This window comes from Lissotriton vulgaris, chromosome 7 (genome assembly GCF_964263255.1).
Source record: "Lissotriton vulgaris chromosome 7, aLisVul1.2, whole genome shotgun sequence".
Lineage (NCBI taxonomy): Eukaryota > Metazoa > Chordata > Amphibia > Caudata > Salamandridae > Lissotriton > Lissotriton vulgaris.
Window position 1 is genome coordinate 306,088,143 of NC_141695.1, and position 24,021 is coordinate 306,112,163.

The window sequence follows — 24,021 nt, forward strand, 5'->3', positions numbered from 1 at the left end:
ATAAACATAAAAGCTTTTCGAAATAGGGCATTTGGAACAGACGTTGAGTATCCTGAGGAACCTGGCTTTCTTTGAACAGTTGTATACATATTGAACACCATGTCCAATAAGGGTTTCTCATATATCTGTAGTTGACTTACCGTGAACTAGGCTACCGATAAAGTGTATGGTATAGCGTCAGTGTTGCACATAACACATTTGCTACACCTAAGGGAGTTGTATCTGTGATGACATTAATGATGCTTCATATTATTCTGTACTTACATTTAGGCCTCTGCTTCATATTATTCTGTACTTACATTTAGGCCTCTAATACCATATTAGTTTACAGAGTAATGGGAACAAAAGATCCGTGGATAATGTCACCAGTTATGTCCTTCATGATATCATCAGTGATGTCATATATATAGTCATTTTAGTAAATGGACTCCACAGGCCAGCACCCCACTCTGAAAAGTGTTCTAGCTCATGTACAGATCACCATCTGCCCTTTTTATGGGCAGGTCAATATCTTGGCCAAAGTTCAATATTAAAGGGCATGGTCAAGGTCCCAACATTTGCAAACAATTTCTATTTTTTATTTTTAAAAAAGGCCATCACCTCATGTTTATTAAAGGTGGATGACAAAGGTTTGTAGTTCTAAAAATTGGGTTGAGGTTCTAAGAAATTTGGGCTGCACTGTCAGAGATTTGGAAAACGACTCCAGTATTTCTTCCCCACTTTAAGTGCCAGGCCCGTCATTGACTCGCTTGGCTTATTTATCACCTGTAATATGATAAAGTATTTCTTAACAAGTACATGCCTCTGGCAAAGAATTGAATGCTTAACCTCAGATTCTAATGGAGAGTGATAAAAGGGAAGGGAGTTTTGGCTAAACATTGCAAGCATCTGCATACAGTGTTCTGTGACAGTGATGAGAAACAACATCACCAAACACTGGTATTGCCCAATGCTCCCCATCTGCCCCACAACCTGGAGAAATGGCTTGACAAATGCTGGTACAGTGCTGAATATGGAAGTTGACCTTTGTGAGTATAAGCGTTGTCTTTTGAGACCGGAGGAGCACAGGTGGAATCAAACACAAAGCAAGGAAAAGTGTATTGTTTTTGGAGCAGAGAGGGTCTTTGATTTTATATAAGTGTTGTCAGATTCTGGCAACACCTCCAGTCCCTATAGGGTCTATGCCCAAAGTCCTTATAGGGTCTATGCATACTGAATTTGTATTGTTAAAAATGCATGGCTTCATATGAGGCTTCCCGAGTAGTGTCTGGAAGATCAGTGGGTCGATGGGGATGCAGATGGAAGGCAAATTACAACTCCATTTAGCTGCAAAACATTCTTCCCCATGGCAGTGCAAAAATATTAAAACACCATCCATGAAGGCCTTCGCAAAACATTGTGACAGTTGCATCCCAGAGCTAGACGTTGCAAGGCTATCGATCAGCCAAAGAGTGACTGAGAGCACTCAATCAAACCCTCAAAGACTTCATACCATAGCTCTGATCCTAACAGACAACACAAATTCTTTGAATTATATCATCAAATCTGGTTCCCGATGTAAGGCCATCTCTCTAAAGGCTAAAACAATCTGGAAATGGCTCCTGTTGAGGAATCTTTCCATAAATGTTTTTCACTAAATTTGTGGCGTGAGGTGCTACTTTGACATCGCTCACGTAAGGCAATTACATCAGCCAGTAGAATGAGCGAGCATGAGTTTATAACTATGGTGGAGCATTATGGGGCTGATTCACAGAACTAATCTGAGACAAAATCCTAAACCTACTATTTTTGGTATTCACAGAAGGCACTTACGACTACTAACTTTACGTCCGCACCCGGGATGGATTTTCCACACTTGTGCCGGAATTTCCTCATCCGGGCCGAAATCTCCGCTATCAGGCAGGTATACCCGCATTTCGGCCGTTTAAGCATTACCCTATATGCTAAACACCCGACCAAGCGCCTACCATCCCCCACCATGCATCTATTGACACACTGCAACCCAAATGCCAATACCAGCTTTGCAGCACATATGAAAGCAGAGCAGACACACACAAACTCTTTCAACATGTCGCTTAATGTGTTTGTTTCTCCGCCCCTTGCCATGCGGCAAGAAGACTTGAGGAGGGGAGTAGAAGGATCAACCTATTTGAGATATCCAGCCAAGATGTCAGAGCCAGATACCGTTTCCCTCCAGAAGTCGTTTGGAGATGGTATGTGATTGGGAGGAGGAACTTGACTATCACTTGCTGCTCCCATGCCATTCCTGCCTATCTCATGGTCCTTTCTGCTCTCCATTTCTTTGCGACGGGGTCATTCCAAAGGATCACCAGTGACGTGGGCATCTCCCAGGCAAGCCAGTTGAGGTGCTTGCATCTGGTACTGAGCAGCATCAATTCTAGAGCCCACCTCCACATACGAATGCCCCATACACTGACCAGCAGACAAAGGGCAGCTAGGGATTTGTATCTCATCTCTTGCTTCCCACATGTGCTGGGTGTAATTGATTGTACCCATGTGGCCCTTCAGCCACCCCGCGGTATTGCACACATATTCTGCAACAGACACCGATGGTATTCCATCAATGTGCATGCTGTCTGTGATTGCAGTGGGAGTTTAATAGATGTGCATGCAGCGTTTCCAGGCAGTACCCATGACAGCTTATTCTGCATGTCACCTCTTGCCCGGCGGATGGCAGCAGGAGAATTTGGCAACATGTGGCTACTGGTAAGCACTAAGCACTAAAAATGAGTGATATGTGCAAATGAACAAGCTTATTTAGAAGTCCCTTGCGCTGCTGTTACGTCACTTTTTCCCATATGAAAAGTGACGCACCGGCGGCTCAAGGGGCTTGACAATAAGCCCTGAAATGTATGAATGGCACCTTACATTAACAACTATTGTACAATAAGAATCACAAAGCTACATACACAGTCTCAACAGACACTGCATGTACCAAAGTATAAATTATGTTCTGTTCAAATTCAAGATGGAAATGTAACCTATTGCCCTATCTTCCCTTCTCAGGCGATGCTGGGTATGCACTCTCCCCTTAACTCCTTACATCTTCCAGACATCCAACCTGGTACCTCAGCGTAGGTACAATCGGGCACGTATAAGAACTCGAGCCATCATAAAGTGCACTTTTGGTCTGTTGAAGTCGCGATTCAGAAATCTTGACCCTACAGGGGGTGTTCTGATGTACTTGCCTGAAGTCGTGTGCAAGATCATATTAGCCTGTTGTGTTTTCCACAATATAGCTTTAACGCATGGCTTACACATACCTCTTGTACCTCAGCTAGCTCTGAATCCGGGCAACTGGGGTCAGGATATGCAGGTCCGTGAACAGCTGGTTGCCATGTTTTTCGCTTGAGCAACCTGTTGTGTCATGGACAAAATGTGGTTTGCTGTGTGTTGTCAATGATGAAAGTTGCATAATTACGACTCTGTCCAACAATTCCATCCTGAGACTACTTTGTAAACCACACTAACTGTATGTATACCACAGCTGTTGACAGGAGTCAAAAGATTGACCGTGCATCAGGACATGTACCGATGTCAGCAATCAGTCTAGTAGATGTCTCTAAGGAATCTATTCACTCAGATGATGAGATGTATATGTTCTGAGAGACCCTCCCATACCTTTTGACAAAGGGTGTTCGTATCAAAAAAATGCATAACTATAGTATTGTTGAGTTTTTGCCTCCAACTGATTTGAATCCACCACAAATGTTGGACCCACAACATGAGTGATGATGTTCTGGATGAACCTGCCACTATGTGCCAGTGATATACAGCACTGCTTCCCCCTAATTCACTTTAACACAACAGACAGCTCTTGTATTGAGTACTAAATACGGACTACATGTACCATAATGCAAAGGAGGAGAAAAGTAAACTGGGGTGTGATGTTGTGCCAGCCCCCTCCCCCTTGGCCCAGCCCAAATCTCATTATATGGTCTGTTCTCCCTTTTGTTTCTTGTCTTTGATTTTCTCTTACACTGCCATTTCAGGTTCTCTGCTACAGAATAACAGGTTGGCAGTGGATTTTATCTGTGATCGTGGATGAATCAGAATGAACACAAAATGGCTACCAACTGCTTCCTGTCATGTATTTCCTGTCTCTTACTTCCTGTCTGTCATTTCCTGTATGAAAGAATGGGTTCTGGTTTGATTTCTCAACTTTCGGCACAACTGTGCACTCTCCGTATACGGAGCATGCGCCGCGTATGCAGACCCTACGCCCCGCATTTGGAAAACACGTATTCAGGCCGTAAACTCCGAAATTGAACCGGAACCAATTATTTTATACAGGAAATGACAGATAGGAAGTGGGAGACAGGATATACATCACAGGAGGTTTTTGACATCCACTTTGTGTTCATTCTGAGTCATCCCCTCTCAGAGATCAGATCCTCTGCCATCCTGCTGCTCTTTTCAACCTTATTTCCCCCAAAATGGCTGAGTGCTATGAAGAGAAAGCACCCCCTTTCAGTGAAAGGGAATTAGACATCTTAACTGAGGGGGTGATTCTCAAATATCCTCAGCTATATGGGGGGCCAGAGGACCAGCTGAGTAATGTAGCGCGGGCCAGATTATGGGCCGACATTGGTGAGTGCTACAGTACAGTGGGCCTTCACACCAGGTAGGCGAGGGCATGCCACAAGCGCTGGGAGGACCTAAAACGCTGGACCTGGCTCAAGGCAGAGGCGCTACTGGGCCAGTCTTCCCAGCACCATGTGCATCGTCCCGGCCTCTCGCCATTGTATAGGAGGGTCCTGCTTGCAGCTCATCCGACCCTCCATGTTCAGCTGGAGCTGGAGGAGCACGAGCTTCTGAGACCTGGTAAGTGCATTATATGCAATATGTGTCTGGAAGTATGATGTGAGTGAAGACAGAGCTCCATTAAACTTTTCTGTGTCTATGCAGCAGTAATCATGAAGCAAAAGGCTCACTGTAGCGTTTTGACTGTACAGGCCAGAGTGTATTCTGGGAGTTGTAGTTTCATCATGACAACTGGGGAATTGAGCCACACAGTTGTATTTTGTACAGAAACTTGCACTGCCAGCACCACTAACAGTGAACCAAGGGAACCATAACTGATGTGTGCATTGGATGAGAATGGTACAGACACTGTCCAGTGTCGGTATGAGAGGCCAATGGGTATTGGATGCTGTGACTTGCATTTCTTTCGGTGAGTTTGGGTTCTGATTGAGGTTGACCATCATGTGCCATGGAGTCAAGACAGACTTTTAGATCCTTGCCTCACTCTTAAGTGTTTCCAATGTTGCCAAGTGTGTCCACAGACACACGTCTTACCCCCAGTGGCTTGTATGCCATTTGTCATGTACAGGTAGCTATAACAACGAGCCACTACTGTTCACCAGTGCACAACACTACTTGATCAGTCTCCAAAGCTAATATGTGGCACTGGATTGTCAGAGGTTAGGCTCACAACTTAACAAACCTAATTGCCCAGACTCTATATGAATGTGTGACCCCCCAATCAGCATTTGTGTTGTCCCATACAAGAAGAAAGTCTGACCTTGGCTCATCTATGTATGTGTCTTGTCCTGACGTGTACAACCACTACATATTGATTTGTCTTACATTTCAGTGGGCTCAGCTGGCCAAAACGAACAACAGCAGGACCCGGCTCGGAGCAGGACATCTTTGGTGCGCCAGCAGCTACGAACTCTTTCCACCAGTGAGGAAGAAGAAGATGGGTGGGACCCTCCACATCAGGAGGTATGGAGATTGCGCCCACCCGGACTGACCAGGAACACAACTCTGGTACTACGGACCGGGTGGAGGCTGAGGACATTGAAGTGGGTGAAGAAGAACTGGACACCTCTGGCCAGGGGGGTGTGGAGAGGTATTCTTCCCCCGGACCATTCACCTGTTAGTTTTGGCGAGGTGTCCCTTGGGCAGGCCACTACGCAACCTGTGCCTGCCATCAGCCCCTCCCTTACTCTAGAGGCCCCCATTCCGTCGGGCCTCTAGCTGCATCTCCTACAACAGTCCCCCTCATCATAGCTGCCAGGTCGACAATAACATTGGCTCCGAACCTGAGGCACCACACCCCTCATGTTCCAAACCCCTCCCTGTGTTGTTCCTTCAATGGCTTTACCGGAGGATCATATAACAAATTAGGGGTGTGCAGCTTCAAGAAGTCCACTGAACCAACGAGAGTAGAACAATATCTTCTTTATTCGCAAAATATTTCTCATAAAAGTCATTGGGTTTTTAGACAATCCAGCCAACGTGTTACATTCCCATATCGGGAACTTCTTCAGGGCAAACAAAGTGTCCCACATAAGAGTATACTTAAAGAGCAAATAACAGCAAAAATAGGTGGAGAACGAAGATGTTCAGATCGGCGACCCTTTCCAATGACCAGTGTGCTTCTGTATGGACTTGAATGGAGCAGAAGCAACTTCCCCCAGGTATCTAGGAAGATGAGGTCTACTGTTGGTGAATTGGCCTTGCCAGACAGGATCAGCGACCAAGTATAGGCTGTTTAAGGCAGACGAGAGTTTCAAGTCCAGTCCTGGTACAAAAGAGAGGACGGGATCCAACCGTAATATGGTGGTCCTACCAAAGAAATCAGTAATCAGTAGATTGCTGTTGCAATTGCCTGAGAGACTCAAAGACGTAAAAACTCTATATATATCTTCAGTCGGTGTGGCGACAGCCATGCAATGGTCAGAAGCAGAGTGCCTCTTAAGAATTTGTTTAGGGTAGATCTTCTTGGGACACGGTGTATTGCACCATGACCGTATAAAATGATAGTTCAAAGCAAGGAATTGCTAATATTCCTTGTCCCAGAGTACGAACTGGTTGTACTGAGCAAAATCTCTTAACAGGAGCAGTCCCTTTGCGTGTTCGGACGTAAGTGTTTCAGGAATTCCTCGCTTTGAACTATCATTTTAAACGGTCATGGTGCAATACACAGTGTCCCAAGAAGATCTACCCTAAACGAATTCTTAAGAGGCACTCTGCTTCTGACCGTTACATGGCTGCGCCACACCAACTGAAAATATATATAGTTTTTCCGCCTCTGAGTCTCTCGGGCAATTACAACAGCTCTCTACTGGTTACTGATTTTTGGGGTGGGGCCACCATATTACGGTTGAACACCTTCACTTCCAGATCCACTTCAACTACAAAAAGACCACGACCCACAACCACCCACAACCAATTTCCCGCAGAAACTGGAACAAAATTACCACCGACCAGCTCGTCACATCGCTTCACCAAAACCTTCCTGCCAAATCATCGAACCCAAACCAAGCTGCCACCAACCTCACACAATGGATCACCCACAGCGCTGACGAATTAGCACCCTTGAAAAACCATCAAATCAAGCAAGGTAGCAAAAAAGCCCCCTGGTTCAATGATGACCTTAAGAAATCCAAGAAGACCTGTCGCACCCTCGAGAAAGCCTGGCGTAAAAACCCAACCACTGACAACCTGGCCACCTTCAAGAACGCCACGCGCAAACACCACCAACTGATCCGATCCACCAAGAAATCAGCATTCAAGGATCGGCTCGACAAGAACACCCACAACAGCAAGGAACTATTCAACATCGTCAAAGAGTTTACCAACCCCACCGCCGGCACCAACGACATCACTCCCTCCCAAGACCTCTGCGACTCTCTAGCCTCGTTCTTCCACAACAAAATCACTGGCATGCATAACAGCTTTGGAGACCAGTCCGGATTCCAGTCCACCCCACCCACCTCCGAACTAGAACCCCCCTCCAACAACCTCTGCGCCTGGAACCCAATCACTACTGAAGACACCATCCGCCTGATGAAATCCATCCACTCAGGGTCGCCAACCGACCCATGTCCCCACCACATTTTCAACAAAGCAGACTCCATCATCGCACCCCATCTCCGAGACATCATCAACTGCTCCCTCAACTCCGCTACCTTCCCGGAAAGCTGGAAACATGCCGAACTCAACGCCCTCCTGAAGAAACCCACAGCAGACCCTACTGAACTTAAGAACTACCGCCCCATTTCGCTCCTCCCATTCCCTGCCAAAGTCATTGAGAAAGCCGTCAACAGTCAGCTAGCCGCCTTCCTCAAATCCAAAAAATCCCTCGACCCTTCACAGTCCGGCTTCCGAGCCAAACACAGCACCGAGACCGCCCTCATCGCAGCAAAACACGACATTCGAACTCTATCAATCAATCAATCAGTGACACTTATAAAGCGCGCTACATACCCGTAGGGTCTCAAGGCGCTGGGGAGGGGGGGTGCCGCTACTGCTCGAACAGCCAGGTCTTCAGCTTCTTCCTGAAGGAGAGGTGGTCTTGGGTCAGGCGCAGGTCGGACGGGAGGGAGTTCCAGGTCTTGGCGGCCAGGTAGGAGAAGGACCTTCCTCCTGTAGTCGCTCTTCGGATGCGGGGGACGGCGGCGAGGGCGTGGTTGGCTGATCGGAGGTGGCGTTTGGGAGCGTAGAAGTTGACTCGGCTGTTGAGGTAGCTCGGGCCTTGGTCGTGTAGGGCTTTGTGTGCGTGGGTGAGGAGGCGGAAGGTGATTCTCTTGTTGATGGGGAGCCAGTGAAGGTCTCTCAGATGTCCGGAGATGTGGCTGGATCGTGGGATGTCGAGGATGAGTCTGGCTGAGGCGTTTTGGATCCGCTGGAGTCTCTTCTGGAGCTTGGCGGTGGTCCCGGCGTAGAGGGCGTTGCCGTAGTCCAGTCGGCTGGTGACGAGGGCCTGGGTGACGGTCTTCCTGGTCTCTGTGGGGATTCACCAGAAGATCTTCCGTAGCATGCGTAGGATGTTGAAGCACGCCGAGGAGACGCTGTTGACTTGCCTGGTCATGGAGAGGGAGGAGTCCAGGATGAAGCCCAGGTTTCGTGCATGGTCTGTCGGTTTGGGTGCGGTGCCCAGGGCGGGAGGCCACCAGGAGTCGTCCCAGGCGGAGGGTGAAGAGCCCAGGATGAGGACCTCCGTCTTGTCCGAGTTCAGTTTCAGGCGGCTGGTCGTCATCCACTCGGCTACCTCTTTCATCCCTTCGTGCAGGTTGGCTCTGGCGGCGGCGGGGTTGTTGGTCAGGGAGAGGATCAGCTGGGTGTCGTCGGCGTAGGAGATTATGCTGAGGTGGTGTTTGCGTACGATGGCCGCGAGGGGGCTCATGTAGACGTTGAAGAGGGTGGGGCTCAGTGATGATCCTTGGGGGACGCCGCAGATGACTTCGGAGGCCTCTGACTTGTACGGTGGTAGGCGGACTCGCTGTGTTCTTCCGTCGAGGAAGGAGATGATCCATTCCAGCGCCTTGTCCTGGATTCCGATGTTGCTGAGGCGCCGTATTAGGGTGCGGTGGCAGACCGTGTCGAATGCCGCGGAGAGGTCTAGGAGGATGAGGGCCGCTGTTTCTCCATTGTCCATCAGGGCTCGGATGTCATCGGTGGCGGCGATGAGGGCGGTCTCGGTGCTGTGTTTGGCTCGGAAGCCGGACTGTGAGGGGTCGAGGGATCCGTTCGTCTCGAGGAAGGCGGCCATCTGCTTGTTGACGGTCTTCTCGATGACTTTGGCTGGAAACGGGAGAAGCGAGATGGGGCGGTAGTTCTTGAGGTCGGTGGGGTCTGCTGTTGGTTTCTTGAGTAGAGCGCTGAGTTCGGCGTGTTTCCAGCTTTCGGGGAAGATGGCGGTGTCGAAGGATGTGTTGATGATGTCTCGCAGGTGGGGTGCGATGACAGCGTCGGCCTTGTTGAAGACGTGGTGAGGGCAGGGGTCGGTTGGTGATCCGGAGTGGATGGAGTTCATCGTGCGGATGGTGTCTTCTGTGGTGATCGGGGTCCAGGCGTGGAGGGTGGTGGTGGGGGGGGGTGGCTGGTCCGTCGTGGTGTGCGTTGGTTGGTTGTTGAAACTGCTGTGTATGTCCGTGATCTTGTTGTGGAAGTATGAGGCGAGGGAGTTGCAGAGGTCTTGCGATGGGGTGATGTCGTTGTTTCCCGCGCTGGGGTTGGAAAGCTCTTTCACGATGTTGAAGAGTTCCTTGCTGTTGTGTGCGTTGTTGTCCAACCGGTCCTTGAATGCTGTTCTCTTGGCGGCGCGGATCAGCTGGTGGTGTTTCCGGGTGGCCAGTTTGTAGGAGGTCCTGTTGTCCGGTGTCGGGTCCCTTTTCCAGACTTTCTCGAGGGCTCGGCAGTTCTTCTTGGAGCTCTTGAGTTCGTCGGTGAACCATGGGGCCTTCTTGCTGCCGGGTCTGCTGGGCGGGGTCCTCAGCGGGGCGAGTTCGTCCGCGCAGTTGCTGATCCACTTCGTGATGTTATCGGCGGCCTGGCTGGGGTTCGCTGAGCTGGCAGGAGGGTGTTGGCTCAGGGAGGTGGCGAGCTGGTCTGCTGTGATCTTGTTCCAGCTTCTGCGGGCGGTGTGTTGCTGGTGTTGGTGGGTCGTCGTTCTCTTGAAGGTGAAGTGGACGCAGCTGTGGTCCGTCCATTGAAGCTCTGTGGCGTGGCTGAAGTTGATGTCTGTGCTGGATGAGAAGACGGCGTCGAGTGTGTGTCCGGCGAGGTGGGTGGGGGTGGACACCAGTTGCTTGAGTCCCAGGTTGGCGAGGTTGTCGAGCAGGGTGCTGGTGTTGTGGTCGTTGTTGTTCTCCAGGTGGAAGTTCAGGTCCCCCAGGAGGATGTAGTCAGCGGAGGGGAGGGCATGCGGGCTGACGAAGTCGGCGATGTCCTCGCTGAATTGTGTGCGTGGTCCAGGGGGTCGGTAGATCAGGGTGCCTCTGAGGGTGGTGTTCGGGTTGGTGTGGATCTGGAAATGCAGGTGTTCGGCGCTGGTCAGGGTGTTGTCGGTGCTGGTCGTGAGGCGGATGGTGTTCCTGTGGATGATGGCGATGCCTCCTCCCATCTGGTTGGCGTTTCGGTCCCTCCGGACGATCTTGTAGCCCTCTGGGATAGCGATGGCGATGTCGGGAGCTGATGAGGCGTTCATCCAGGTCTCCGTGAGGAAGGCAACGTCAGGGGCTGTGGCGTCTAGAAGGTTCCAGAGAACTCTACTGGACAACGGAGAAACAGCTGCCCTCATCCTACTTGACCTCTCCGCAGCCTTTGACACAGTCTGTCATAGCACCCTTATACAACGCCTCAGCAACGTCGGAATACAAGGAAACGCTTTGGACTGGATCATCTCGTTCCTCGCCGGAAGAACCCAGAGAGTCCGCCTCCCCCACTTTTAGATCAGAGGCCACCGAAGTCATCTGCGGCGTACCACAAGGATCATCACTCTTCAACGTGTACATGAGTCCCCTCACATCCATCGCGCGCCAACACAACCTCAACATCATCTCCTACGCAGACGACACCCAGCTGATCCTCTCCCTCACCAAAGACCCAAACACCGCCAAAACCAACCTACACGAAGGGATGAAAGAAGTAGCCGAGTGGATGAAGAACAGCCGGTTAAAACTGAACTCAGACAAAACGGAAGTCCTCATCTTAGGTTCATCCCCCCCCCCCCGCCTGGGACAACTCATGGTGGCCACCGGCCCTAGGAAACGCACCCATACCAACGGACCACGCACGCAACCTGGGCTTCATCCTGGACTCCTCCCTCTCGATGACCGGACAAGTCAACGCCGTCTCATCATCATGCTTCAACATCCTACGTATGCTCAAAAAAATCTTCCGTTGGATCCCCACCGAAACAAGAAAGACGGTCACCCATGCACTGGTCACAAGCCGACTGGACTACGGAAACACCCTTTTTGCCGGAACCACAGCCAAACTACAGAAAAAACTCCAACGCATCCAAAACGCCTCAGTCAGACTCATCCTAGACATCCCCCGCCAAGCTCACATTTCTGATCACCTGAAAGACCTCCACTGGCTCCCCGTAAACAAGAGAATAACGTTCCGTCTCCTCACCCACGCACACAAAGCCCTCTACGACCAAGGACCCGAATACCTCAACACACGCCTGTCCTTTTACACCCCAACCCGCCAACTACGATCGTCCAATCAAGCCCTAGCCGCAATTCCACGCATCCAAAGATCCACCATGGGGGGGAAGATCCTTCTCCTACTTAGCGGCCAAGACCTGGAATTCTCTCCCCAACCACCTCCGCCTTACACAGAACCACCTCTCCTTCAGAAAACAAGTAAAAACTTGGATATTCGATAAGTAAAGTACCCCCCCCCCTCCCTCAAGCGCCTTGAGACCCTCTGGGGGAGTAGTGCGCTATACAAATTTTAAACTTGAACTTGTGCAGGTAGGAGTGAGTGACTGGATAGGGGGCGGTGGTGGGTGTGTACTTTTGCTGTGGTCATGTGCATTTTGTGGTACAGGTGTGTGGGTGTGATGTGCTGCAGGCAGATCTGATGGCCTCCCTTCCTACGTTGACAGTAAAGGGAGACTTTGGTTCTCTTCCAGGGGATCCTCATCAATAGTCATAAGCACTATATTATATGTGCCATACACACACACATATATATATATATATATATATATATATATATATATATATATATATGTTTTATATATAAAAACATACATATATATATGTATATATGTATATATATATATATATATATATATATATATATATATATATATATATATATAAAAAAAAACATGCAATAGCAGCCAAATAACATCAGAGCTGAAATATGCTGTGAAGAATGTCCACCATACATGAATAATAAGCATTAGAAACATGAGAAACAACACCAAAGATTGTTTAGAAACTGTTTTAATGCTCAGAAAGCGGTAGAAATTCTCATAACTCACTGGAAGCATAGAAAGCTCCCAGGCTGCATTGCAAACACACAATCTAAAAAGACTGAAAAGCTAACCTGTAGCTGCATAGCAATAAACTGACACAGTGCCTTTAAGGCACCCATGACCCCCAGTATCCCATCAAGCCTCAGGGGTGACAGTTAGGTCAGTTGTTCTTTCCGGCTCCTTCAGGAAGTATCCTGGTTACACAGCTCCACTATTTTTCTGACAGAAAATGACCTCACTTTTAACAGCTTTTTGACTTACTTTGACATTTTACACCTAGTCAAGTAAGAAGCTGTCTTTTTCAGTCAGTTTAGTGAGCATTTTCGGCTGAGAATGCCTTCACTTTTTGACAAATGTCCTTCTTGTGGCAACAAGAAGGCAAAATCAGACAACCACGACGTTTGTATCCTGTGTCTGCCTGAGGAACATGATCCAGGCACCTGTCTTCATTGTGAGCACCTGTCAGGAAGAACTCTCAAAGACAGGGAAAGGATTCGCATTTATGGCCTGGCTCACAGGTCATCCAGAGGAAGGTCTCCGGTGAAGAAGGGCTCCAAGAAGACTAAAACATCTTCAAAAGAGAAGTCTTCACACCCTTCAGCTTCAGCGTCTGGCTCGGCGCTGAGAAAAGAACCACCGATGGGTCATCTATCTTCAAAACTACCGTCGAGGAGAAGACCAGGTACGTCGACGATGTCGAAGAATCCCCTCCGCCGTCGTCAACCAGGCGGCGAACGGCATCAAGGGAGGTCACTCCTCCGCCGTCGTCAACCGGGCGACGTCTGGCGTCGAGGAATGTGACTCCGCCACCGTCAACCAGGCGACGGACGGCGTCGAGATCTAGGACCCCTCCGCCGTCGTCAACCCTGCGACGATCGGCGTCGAGGGAGGTCGTTCCTCTCCCGTCGTTATCCAGGCGACGACCGGCGTCGAGAAGTGTGACCCCTCCGCCGTCGTCTAAGAAACGACGTTCGTCGTCGAGGACCAAGACCCCTCCGCCGTCTAAACATCGATCGGCGTCGAGGAGGAAGTCTCCGTCGACGTCTCGTCGACGCTCGGCGTCGAGGGTGACCAATACCCCTCCGTCGTCGCACAGACATTCGGCGTCGAGAGAGAGGGCTCCGTTGACGGCTCGTCATCGCCGTTCGGCGTCGAGAGAGAGGGCTCCGTCGATGGCTGGTCATCGCCGTTCGGCGTCGAGAGAGAGGGCTCCGTCGACAGCTGGTCATCGCCGTTCGGCGTCGAGGGATCGTATATCCTCGCATCGATCGGCGAAGCATTCGACGTCGAAATTGTTGCTTCCGCTGACTCCGAAGAAGCATTTGGCGTCGAGAGAAAGACATTTGACGCCGGAACGCTCGACGTCAAGGGATTCAGAAAGAGCTTGATCGTCGTCGAGGAACTCTGCAATCATGGTTACGGAGTCAGCTTCTCGCCATTCCACATCACAGTCTTCTGGATCTTCAACAGCATCTTCAAGATCCAGAAGCCCTGTCCGCAGATCTCCGGTGCGGCAGCCAGATCCCTCGGCTGTGGAGGTCAGACTTTCACCTAGATGGTACAGGTCATTGGATCATTGGCGAGAGTCAGGGGCTACCAGACGACTTCAAGAGTATGTCAGTCCTCAACACAGATCTCCTCTCCAGAGGCTGATGGAGGAAGCAGACAAACGCAGTCCTCCCAGGCGCCAGGCAAGCAAGTCGCCTGTAAGAAGGCCAACCAGATCTCCCAGAAGAGAAGATCCGGTTAGATCTCATTCTCCCAGGAGGTCGCGTTGACCCAGAAGGAGAGATTTGATCAGATCTCGCTCTCCTAGAGGGGAGGAACACTCCAAGAAGATCACGGGAGAGGAGGCACGGTGCGCACCGTAGACGTTGAAGAACTCCGTCTACTTCATCTACCTCTTTGACCAGGTCCTCCAAGAGGAATTACTCTCCTACAATAACAGATAGTCCTGTTTCTAGATCCTCTCCATTAGATGACATAGGCACTTACCTAGATGTCCTGCACAAAGCTGAACATTGAAATGTCTGTCCCCCAGGTGGCTACGACAGTAATTTTTGAAACTTTGCACAAAAAATCTGTCTCTCGCCCACTGCTGCCTTTGGTTCCGGGGATTATGGATCCGGTCAAGGACGTTTTCCTTACCCCAGCAGCCATCAGAGCGGTACCAGCCCGCATACAGAAGAAGTACAAACCTGCTTCTTCAGAGCCAGTTTTTGTACAATCGAATTCTCCTGCGGACTCTGTGATAGTGGCAGCTGCAAGGAAGAGGCATGCAGTTGCTGCTTCCTCTTCTGCACCACCAGATAAGGACAGCAAATCACAGGACTCGTGGGGATGCAAAGTGTGCAGTTCAGCTGCCTCCACACTGAAAGTCTCGAGTGCGGCCGCGCTGTTGGGCAGATACGACAGAGCCTTATGGGACTCAATGGAGAGGTTTAAGTCAAAGCTTCCAAAAGAAGACCAGAAGGACTTCGAAGAAACTATGACAGAAGGATAACCACAGCAGCGGACAGTGCAATTCTTGCGGCACACTCCTACTCACATGGGGTTTGTGCCAGGAGGTCAGCTTGGTTGCGTCTCACAGGTTTGAAGCAGGATGCTCAACATCGCATCCTCAATCTTCCATTTTCAGGGTCCTCTCTCTTCGGACAACATGCTGACTAGGAGATGACTCGTATGAAGACAGAGCTGGATACAGTAAAGGCGGTGGGTTTGGAAAAGAAAAAAAAGAGTTTAAATGCCGTTTCAAGATCAGCAAGGGAAGAGGGGCTCAACAGAGGGTTCAAACCCCTCAGTGGTCCCAAAATAAGAACCAGGGGAAATCCCAGTTTCGAGGAAAATCCAACAGAGGTAGAGGAGGTAACCAGCAGTCCTCTACCACAACAAGAAGAGGAAAGGCCTGAGGAGTGGCTTCCTCTGGCGCCGTTGCCCACTCTAGTGGGAGGAAGTGCTTCATAACACCTGGCAGAGTGGGTCAGCATCACAAAAGATCGGTGGGTGCTGAATATACTGCGCAATGGATACATGCTACTTTTCCATGCGCTTCCAAGGAGCATTCCTCCAAAGAGCTCTTGCCCTCACCAACTAAGCTTGCTCAGGAGAGAGGTCTTAATCCTGCTACAAAAAAGAGCTATAGAGGAAGTTCCCCCATCTCAAAGGGGAAAGGGGGCTTACTCCAGATACTTTCTTGTCCCCAAAAAAGATCAGGAGGACAAGTTCAGGCCCATACTCGATCTTCGTCTCCTGAACAAGGTCATCGTCAAAGAAAAGTTCCGCATGTTAGCTCTTCACCAAATGTGCCCACATCTTCAAACCGGAGATTGGATGTGTTCGGTGGATCTGCAAGATGCATACTTTCACATTCCGATTGCACTGCGGCATCGCAAGTACTTGAGGTTTGTCGTAGGAAACAAACACTACCAGTACAGGGTGCTACCCTCGGACTCAAGTCCGCACCACGAGTCTTCACCAAATGCAGGGCAGTGGTGGCGGCTTTTCTTCACAAAAAGGGGCTCTTCATCTATCCGTACCTGGACGACTGGCTCCTAAAGGGTCCATCTCCGGTACGGGTAGCACACGATCTGCAACTTTGCCTGCACCAGTTGCACAGGCTCGGTCTCCATGTAAACCTGGAGAAGTCAGTCCAGCGGCCGACAGTCCATCCACTACCTAGGCTCCGTTCTGGACACAAAATTGGGAAAAGCGTTTCCTTCGGAGGGGAGACTTTTTTCCTTGAAACAGAAATGTGGGATTCTGCTAGAGTCCCGGTTCAGCCCGACAAGTAGCATCCCTGCTGGGTTCCATGGCGTCCTGCATTTTTCTCATCCCAAACGCCAGGCTGAGAATTCGGCCTCTGCAACAGGCTCTCGAGACCAGTGGGACCAAGCGACAGGGCGTTGGGAAGATAATATCACTCTTTCCCAAGCAACGAAGGATGCCATCAAATGGTGGACTCTGACGAGGAATGTGCTGGTGGGAGTGCCTTTTCACCAGCCTCTTCCATCCCAGTCGATAGTGACGGATGCCTCTCTGCAAGGCTGGGGAGCGCACATGGGTCCACTTCAAATTCAAGGTCAGTGGTCTGAGCAGGAGCAGACATACCACATCAACATGCTGGAGCTCAGAGCGGTATTTCTAGCTCTCAAAGCTTTCTTTCCAGCGATAGAGTCCAACTCAGTCCTAGTTCAGACGGACAATACAACCACCATGTTCTATCTGAACAAACAAGGAGGCACGCGGTCTCGCCCACTCTCCCGAGAGGCTTAAACCATCTGGCACTGGCTTCTCTCTAGAGGCCTCTCAGTAGTGGCGGTGCACCTTCCAGGCGAATTGAACGTAAAAGCAGACGCACTCAGCAGGCACTTCGAAGATCAGCCAGACTGGGTGCTAAACGACGAAGTGGTAGAAGAGCTTTTTCATTGCTGGGGTCATCCAGCCATAGACTTGTTTGCAGACGACAAAAAAGCCAAATGCCACGCCTTCGCGTCCAGGTTCCACCGGCCAGGGACGCAGGGGAATGCTCTCCTGATGTATTGGTCGGGAACATTCGCTTACGAGTTTCCTCTCCTGGCTCTGATTCCGAAGGTAGTCTCCAAGCTCCTCAGGTCGGACATGGAGATGATCTTGATAGCTCCGGATTGGCCACAGCAGTGGTGGTACCCGGACCTTCTGCATCTGTCTGTGTGTCCACACAAACTACTTCCTTGCAGGCCGGACCTGTTGAGCAAGATGAACGGGAGGATACTGCATCCCAACCTCCCATCACTGAACCTAACAGCATGGCACCTGAGGTCCTGCAAAATGGACATCTGAACTTGCCTCCCGAATGCATGAACATTTTAAAGGAGGCTAAGAGGCCTTCCACGAGAGCGTCCTATGCGTTCAAGTGGAAAAAGTTTTTCTTATGGTGTAGGGATCATCACCTGGATCCTACTAAAAGGCAGGAGGAGGTAATTCTGCCATACCCCCTTTCCTTGGCAACTTCTGGATTGAAATATGTTTCCATTAGAGTGCATCTGTCAGCTATAGTAGCGTACATGAAATCGCCTCATCAGATTTCTTTCTTTCAGGTTCCGGTGGTTAAGGACTTCCTCCAGGGGTTGAAAAAAGTCTATCCCCCTGTGTGAAATCCTTCTCCTCCTTGGTAATTGAACCTGGTTCTATCCTGGTTATTGTCACCTCCTTTCAAACCTATCCACAAGGCTTCTTTGCAAAATCTATCTTGGAAAGCAGCCTTTTTAGTGGCAATCACATCAGCGCGCAGAGTAAGCGAGATACAAGCACTTTGTGCGAAGGAACCATATACTGTTTTCCACCACAATAGGGTGGTCCTGAGGGCTCACCCATCCTTCTTGCCTAAGGTGGTTTCTGATTTTCATATAAATCAGTCCATCTCCCTCCCTTCTTTTTTTTCCAAATCCAGCGACCCCAGCAGAGCGGTCATTGCACTCCTTGGATTTGAAGAGAGTGCTCAAGTTCTATGTGGAAAAAAACAAGGGAATCAGGAAGTCGGATCAGCTGTTCGTGAACTATGGTTCGATGAGAACAGGTTTTCTAGCGGCCAAGAGGTCCATCTCTCGATGGATTGTCTCCTGCATTAAATTGGCCTACCAGCTTGCAGGCAAGCCTTTATTGGTGTCACCCAGAGCGCATTCTACCAGAGGGAAAGCGGCCACGGTGGCTTTCTTGCACGACATTCCAATGTCAGAAATATGCACGGCTGCAACCTGGAAATCAGTTCATACCTTTACGAGGCATTACTGTCTAGAATCTGATTCCAGGGACGATACTCAAGTAGGACAAGCCTCTTTGAGGAATCTATTTGGGTAGCCTGCGGCCTGTACGAGCTTAGTTGTTACTAGGCTTAGTTTGGTTATTTCTGTATTGTTACTCCTTTGCCCGCAGGGAGATGAGGTGAGGCTCGCTATTCTATTCTATTCTAATGCTTATGACTATTGATGAGGATCCCCTGGAAGAGAAGGATTAGTTACTTACCTGTAATCCTAGTTTTCTTCCAGGGGTATCCTCATCAAAGTCATAAGCAACCCTCCCGCCTCCCCGGGCAAAGGACATTCTTTAATAAGGAGATATTGTTAACCTATTTGTTACTGGGTTTTTTCAGTCTCCGAAAAGAACAACTGACCTAACTGTCACCCCTGAGGCATGATGGGATACTGGGGGTCATGGGTGCCTTAAAGGCACAGTGTCAGTTTATTGCTATGCAGCTACAGGTTAGCTTTTCAGTCTTTTTAGACTGTGTGTTTGCAATGCAGCCTGGGAGCTTTCTATGCTTCCAGTGAGTTATTAGAATTTCTACTGCTTTCTGAGCATTAAAACAGTTTATAAACAAATTTTGGTGTTGTTTCTCATGTTTCTAATGCTTATTATTCATGTATGGTGGAAATTCTTCACAGCATATTTCAGCTCTGATGTTATTTGGCTGCTATTGCATATATATATGTGAGAGCTCCTGTGTTAAAAAACACTGACCACACTCGCGGGGCTTCTGGTCAGGGCTTTATTCTCCCAACAAGTTGCTAAATAGCTTGAGAACAAAGGAGCAAGGTTCGTTATGAAGTCCTGATTCGTCATATGTCCCGACGCGTTTCGAAGGCGGCTGCCTTCTTCTTCAGAGGGTGACAAACTGATTTTCAGGGTAGTGGCAGGAAGGACCTTTCTTTATATTCATGACACGCCCCTGGATGGGCGCCGTGCCTTATAGTACTTGTATTCCTGCATGTCATTCTTTATCGCATATTGCGTCTAAGTCCTGAGTTTTCAATTGTGGTGAAGAAGTCCTGGCCTGCAGACCCCTCGCCAGCCAGGCGGCGTCATGGTGTTGGAGCAAGGGATAAGTATATGTTCATATCCCAACAAGCTGGATGCTCGCCATTTCTGGACTCTTTCCATCCCGTCGCGTGGCGGTGCTCGGCGCAATGCAGTTCCTCTGCGACGCTCATTCCCCATCAAGGCGCTGTGCACTCTTCTGTGGCGGGTGCGGCGATGAAAGGTGATGGGACCTTTCAAAATATATATATGAGGCACATATAGTATAGCGTTTCCGGGGTCCCGCGCATGGGCGGGAATATTTTAATGCTTATGACTTTGATGAGGATACCCCTGGAAGAGAACTAGGATTACAGGTAAGTAACTAATACATCACTTTCATCATGCCCTCTATCGTCTTCATGGCCAAGGCATGGTGTCTTAAACTCTCTTCCTTTTGGATAGATATGATGTCTCTGATATTCTTGGACATGATCTATCCATCCTATCCAAAACATGGGTCTGTCTGTCCACCACCTGAGGGGATTGGCCTGCCTCACATCTGCCTGCTGTTGGAAGAATTCATGCTCCCACTGGCCACCATGGCCATGTGCAGGCCCTCTCAGAGGGGTCGGCCTTGGATGAGACCGATAGTTCTAACAGCAGGGGGGAGGGTGGCATGTGGAAGACTGTGGATAGGAGAATGGTGCCCAGGGGATACCTGCACCACAACAGGGTTGGTACTTCCCTCAGACGGTGGAGAGAATGCCTGGGATACACTGTATAGGGAGGAGTGTGTAGGGGAACTACCACGTCTGCCCCGAATGTGAGGGCTGTGTGGGAATGATGTCTGTGTTGGGGTGTGTGTGTGAGCTGTGGCTGGTTAGCTCTATGCTGAGGACAGGCAGTCTTTTGTTTTGGAGGAGGCTGAGGCACACTTGCTGGGCGGAGGCAGTGAGGCCTTTCAAAATGTAGGCGATGTGGGTAAATGTCTGTCCAAGGCATGAGAATCTTCATCCTCTGAGGGGATGAACAGATAGTCACCATCATAATTCAATCCTTCTTCATCCTCAGGTACTTCCTCCTCCTCCTTCTGCGCAGTACTTGCAGCCAATATTACTACCTGGAGGAGCAGCGGATTTCCCCCTTTGATTACCCGTTGCCCAACACTGGTTGAAGGTCCATACTCCACATCACCTGGAACACAGAGGTTGCAACATGATAAGTAATTGACCTAGTATAAGATGTGGTGCAACACAAGGGTTGGTTCTACTGTACTTTGCATCAACAGATGACGCACATGTGACCTGGTTTGGGTACCCCTACAAGTGACAGCTCACACCATAGCACTGAAGGGTGAAACAGAGATGTGCATTGCAAAAGCTAACTCACCAGCTCCTGCCACCACTTTGTGTCCCTTCGCAATCCCCCTGATGTAAACTGCTGAACCATGCTCCTCATAGGTTTTGTTGACGAAGCGGTCCACGATCCAGCAGCTGTAGAGGGAAGTGACACCATTCTGAATCATCTGCATTACTAATTAACAAAACAGACACATGTGACACTTAGGATATGTATGTAACTTTGTAAACACCAACTGCAGGTTCTATGCATAAAGGAATTTTGATCTTTGCCATGGTTTTAAGCTGGTTCTCTTCAGAACAGATCCCAATGTTTCAATGTGGACCAATTCTTGTCCCTCCCTGCACCAGTCACATTGAGTGTTCCACAAGGTTCAGCATTGTCCCCCACGCTCTTTAACCTGTTCATGAAGCCTCTGACGGAAATTTTTAAATCACCCAGCATTTGCTAGCATATGTATGCGGATTATTCCCAACTATACCTGAAGATCACCTCCCCCGAAGACATCTAGTCCCTCAACTCAGTCCTGCTGAAAACACAAACAAGCAATCACCTGAAGCTTAATGCTCTTCAAACGGAATTCCTACCGATCTCAACCCACAACCAATCCCTTGTCATGGAAAAATGGTTGAATCAGCTGACTGCTCTTAACTGTAGTCCACACCTCGTGGACTCGGCGTCCTCTCTGGGTATCATTCTAGACAAAAGCCTGAACATGCAGAAGCACATCAGTTTCCTCACCAAAGGAGCAAACTTTCAACTGCCTGCTCATGACCTCAAGGTTGCAGTACAAGTCTTAGTGATCTCAAAGCTTGACTATGGTAGTGCAACACTTTGTGGCCTTCCTAGATTGAGGACGGCTCCTCCTATGGCTATCCTCAATTCCACTGCTAGGCTTTTAACTGGTACAAAGAAATACCACCCAATCTCTCCGGACTTGCGGGAACTGAATTGGCTTCCTTATGACGCTCGTAAACCGTTAAATATTGCATGCATGGCTCTCAAAGTCATCAACTTCAAGTACTGCGCCAACACCCTCGCCCGCTGAAGAAACCCCCCCACAGAGACACCAGCAAGATGGCCAGCTGGTTCACCCCAGAACTCCTAGCCTCCAAGTAAGCCTGCCAGAAACTGGAGAAGAAATGGCACAGTTAAACTCCCGACAGCCACCCAGCACACAAGGACACCATCCGCAACCACCCGCATCTCATCAGGGCGGCCAAGAAGACCTCCTTCAAAGACCGCCTCGACAACAATGCACACAATAGCAAGGAGCTCTTCAACATCGTGAAGGAACTCTCCAACCCCAGCTCCAACATCAACGACATCCCGCCGTCGCAAGCCCTGTGCGACTCCCTCGCCACCTTCTTCCACCGCAAGATAGCAGACATCCACAACAGCTTCAACACCCAGACAGACCCAACAGACAGCAACACAACAGATCCTCCGCATACCATCGACCACGACCCCCTGCTAGCCTGGGCCAGCATGAGCATTGATGACACCATCAAGACCATGCGCACAATCCACTACGGCTCTCCGTCAGACCCATTCAACAGAGCAAGCAGCTCCATCGCACCCCACCTGCGCAACGTCATCAATCTCTCCCTCGAGACCGCGACCTTCCCAGAGATCTGGAAACACGCCGAGATCAATGCCCTACTCAAAAAATCAAAGGCAGACCCATGAGACCTCAATACCTTCAGGCCCATCTCTCTGCTCCCCTTCCTGGCCAAGGTCATCGAGAAAACCGTCAACCGACAGCTAACCCGATACATCGAAGAAAACAGAATCCTGGACCCTTCCCAGTCATGGTTCCGCAGCAACCACAGCACCGAGCCACCGATGACATCAGGACCCTGCTGGACAACAGCGAGACCGCAGCTCTCATCCTCCTAGACCTCTCTGCCGCCTTCGACACTGTCTGTGCACGCCTCCACGCCACAGGGATCTTAAGACAAGGCTCTGGATTGGACCACTTCCTTCCACTCCGGCAGAACCCAGAGCTTCCGCCTCCCCCCATTCCGTTCCAAAGCCTCCGAGATCATCTGCGGCGTAACCCAGGGATCCTCCCTCAGCCCGACGCTGTTTAACATTTACATGGCCCGCTCGCACACGTAGCCCAACAGCACGACCTCAACATAATCTCTTACGCCGACAACACTCAGCTGATCCTCTCCCTCACCAAAGACCCCATCACCGCCAAAGCCAACCTCCACGAAGGAATGAAGGACATCGCCGGCTGGATGAAGACCAGCTGTCTGAAGCTGAACTCGGACAAGACTGGAGGTCCTCATTCTCGGCTCCAACCCTTCAGTCTGGGACCACTCCTGGTGGCGGACGGCACTGGGGACTGACCACGCACGCAACCTGGGAATCATCCTCGACTCAGCGCTCTCAATGACTAAGCAAGTCAACACCGTCTTCTCCTCCTGCTTCATCCTCCGCCGCATGCTCCGCAAGATCTACCAATGGCTCTTGACAGATACAAGAAAGACAGTCACCTAGGTCCTCATCAGTAGCAGACTCGACTACGGAAACGCCCTCTATGCGGGAGCCATGACCAAGCTAATCAAACGACTACAACGCATCCAAAAAGCCTCGGCACGACTGATTCTCGACGTACCACGCCACGGCACATCCCCCCCACCTGAGAAACCTGCACTGGCTCCCCGTCAACAAGAGGATATCCTTCAAGCGCCTCACCCACGCACACAAGGCACTCCACAAGACCGACCCAGCCTACCTCACCTGACGGCTCTCCTTCTACATCCTCAACCGCCAGCTACGCTCCTCCGACCCGTCACTCGCCACCGTCCCGCGCGTCCGAAGAACAACCACCGGTGGGAGATCCTTTTCCCACCTCACCACCAAGACATGGAACACCCTCCCATTGAGCCTACGACAGACCCAAGATTTGCTGACCTTCAGGAGGATATTCAAGAGGATATTCAAGACCTGGTTCAATCAGGTGATTTCCTGTTTATCTCATACCTGCCGGAGGAGGAGGAAGAGCTTTGCGCCAAACGCTGCTGCTGCCGCTGGCGACCGGCTCCTGGGTGCCGTTGTTGGAGCCGCCAGAGCCGTCAGAGCCGCGGCTGGAGTTAATGGAAAGCTGCCGCAACCGCGGGAAACCGGGA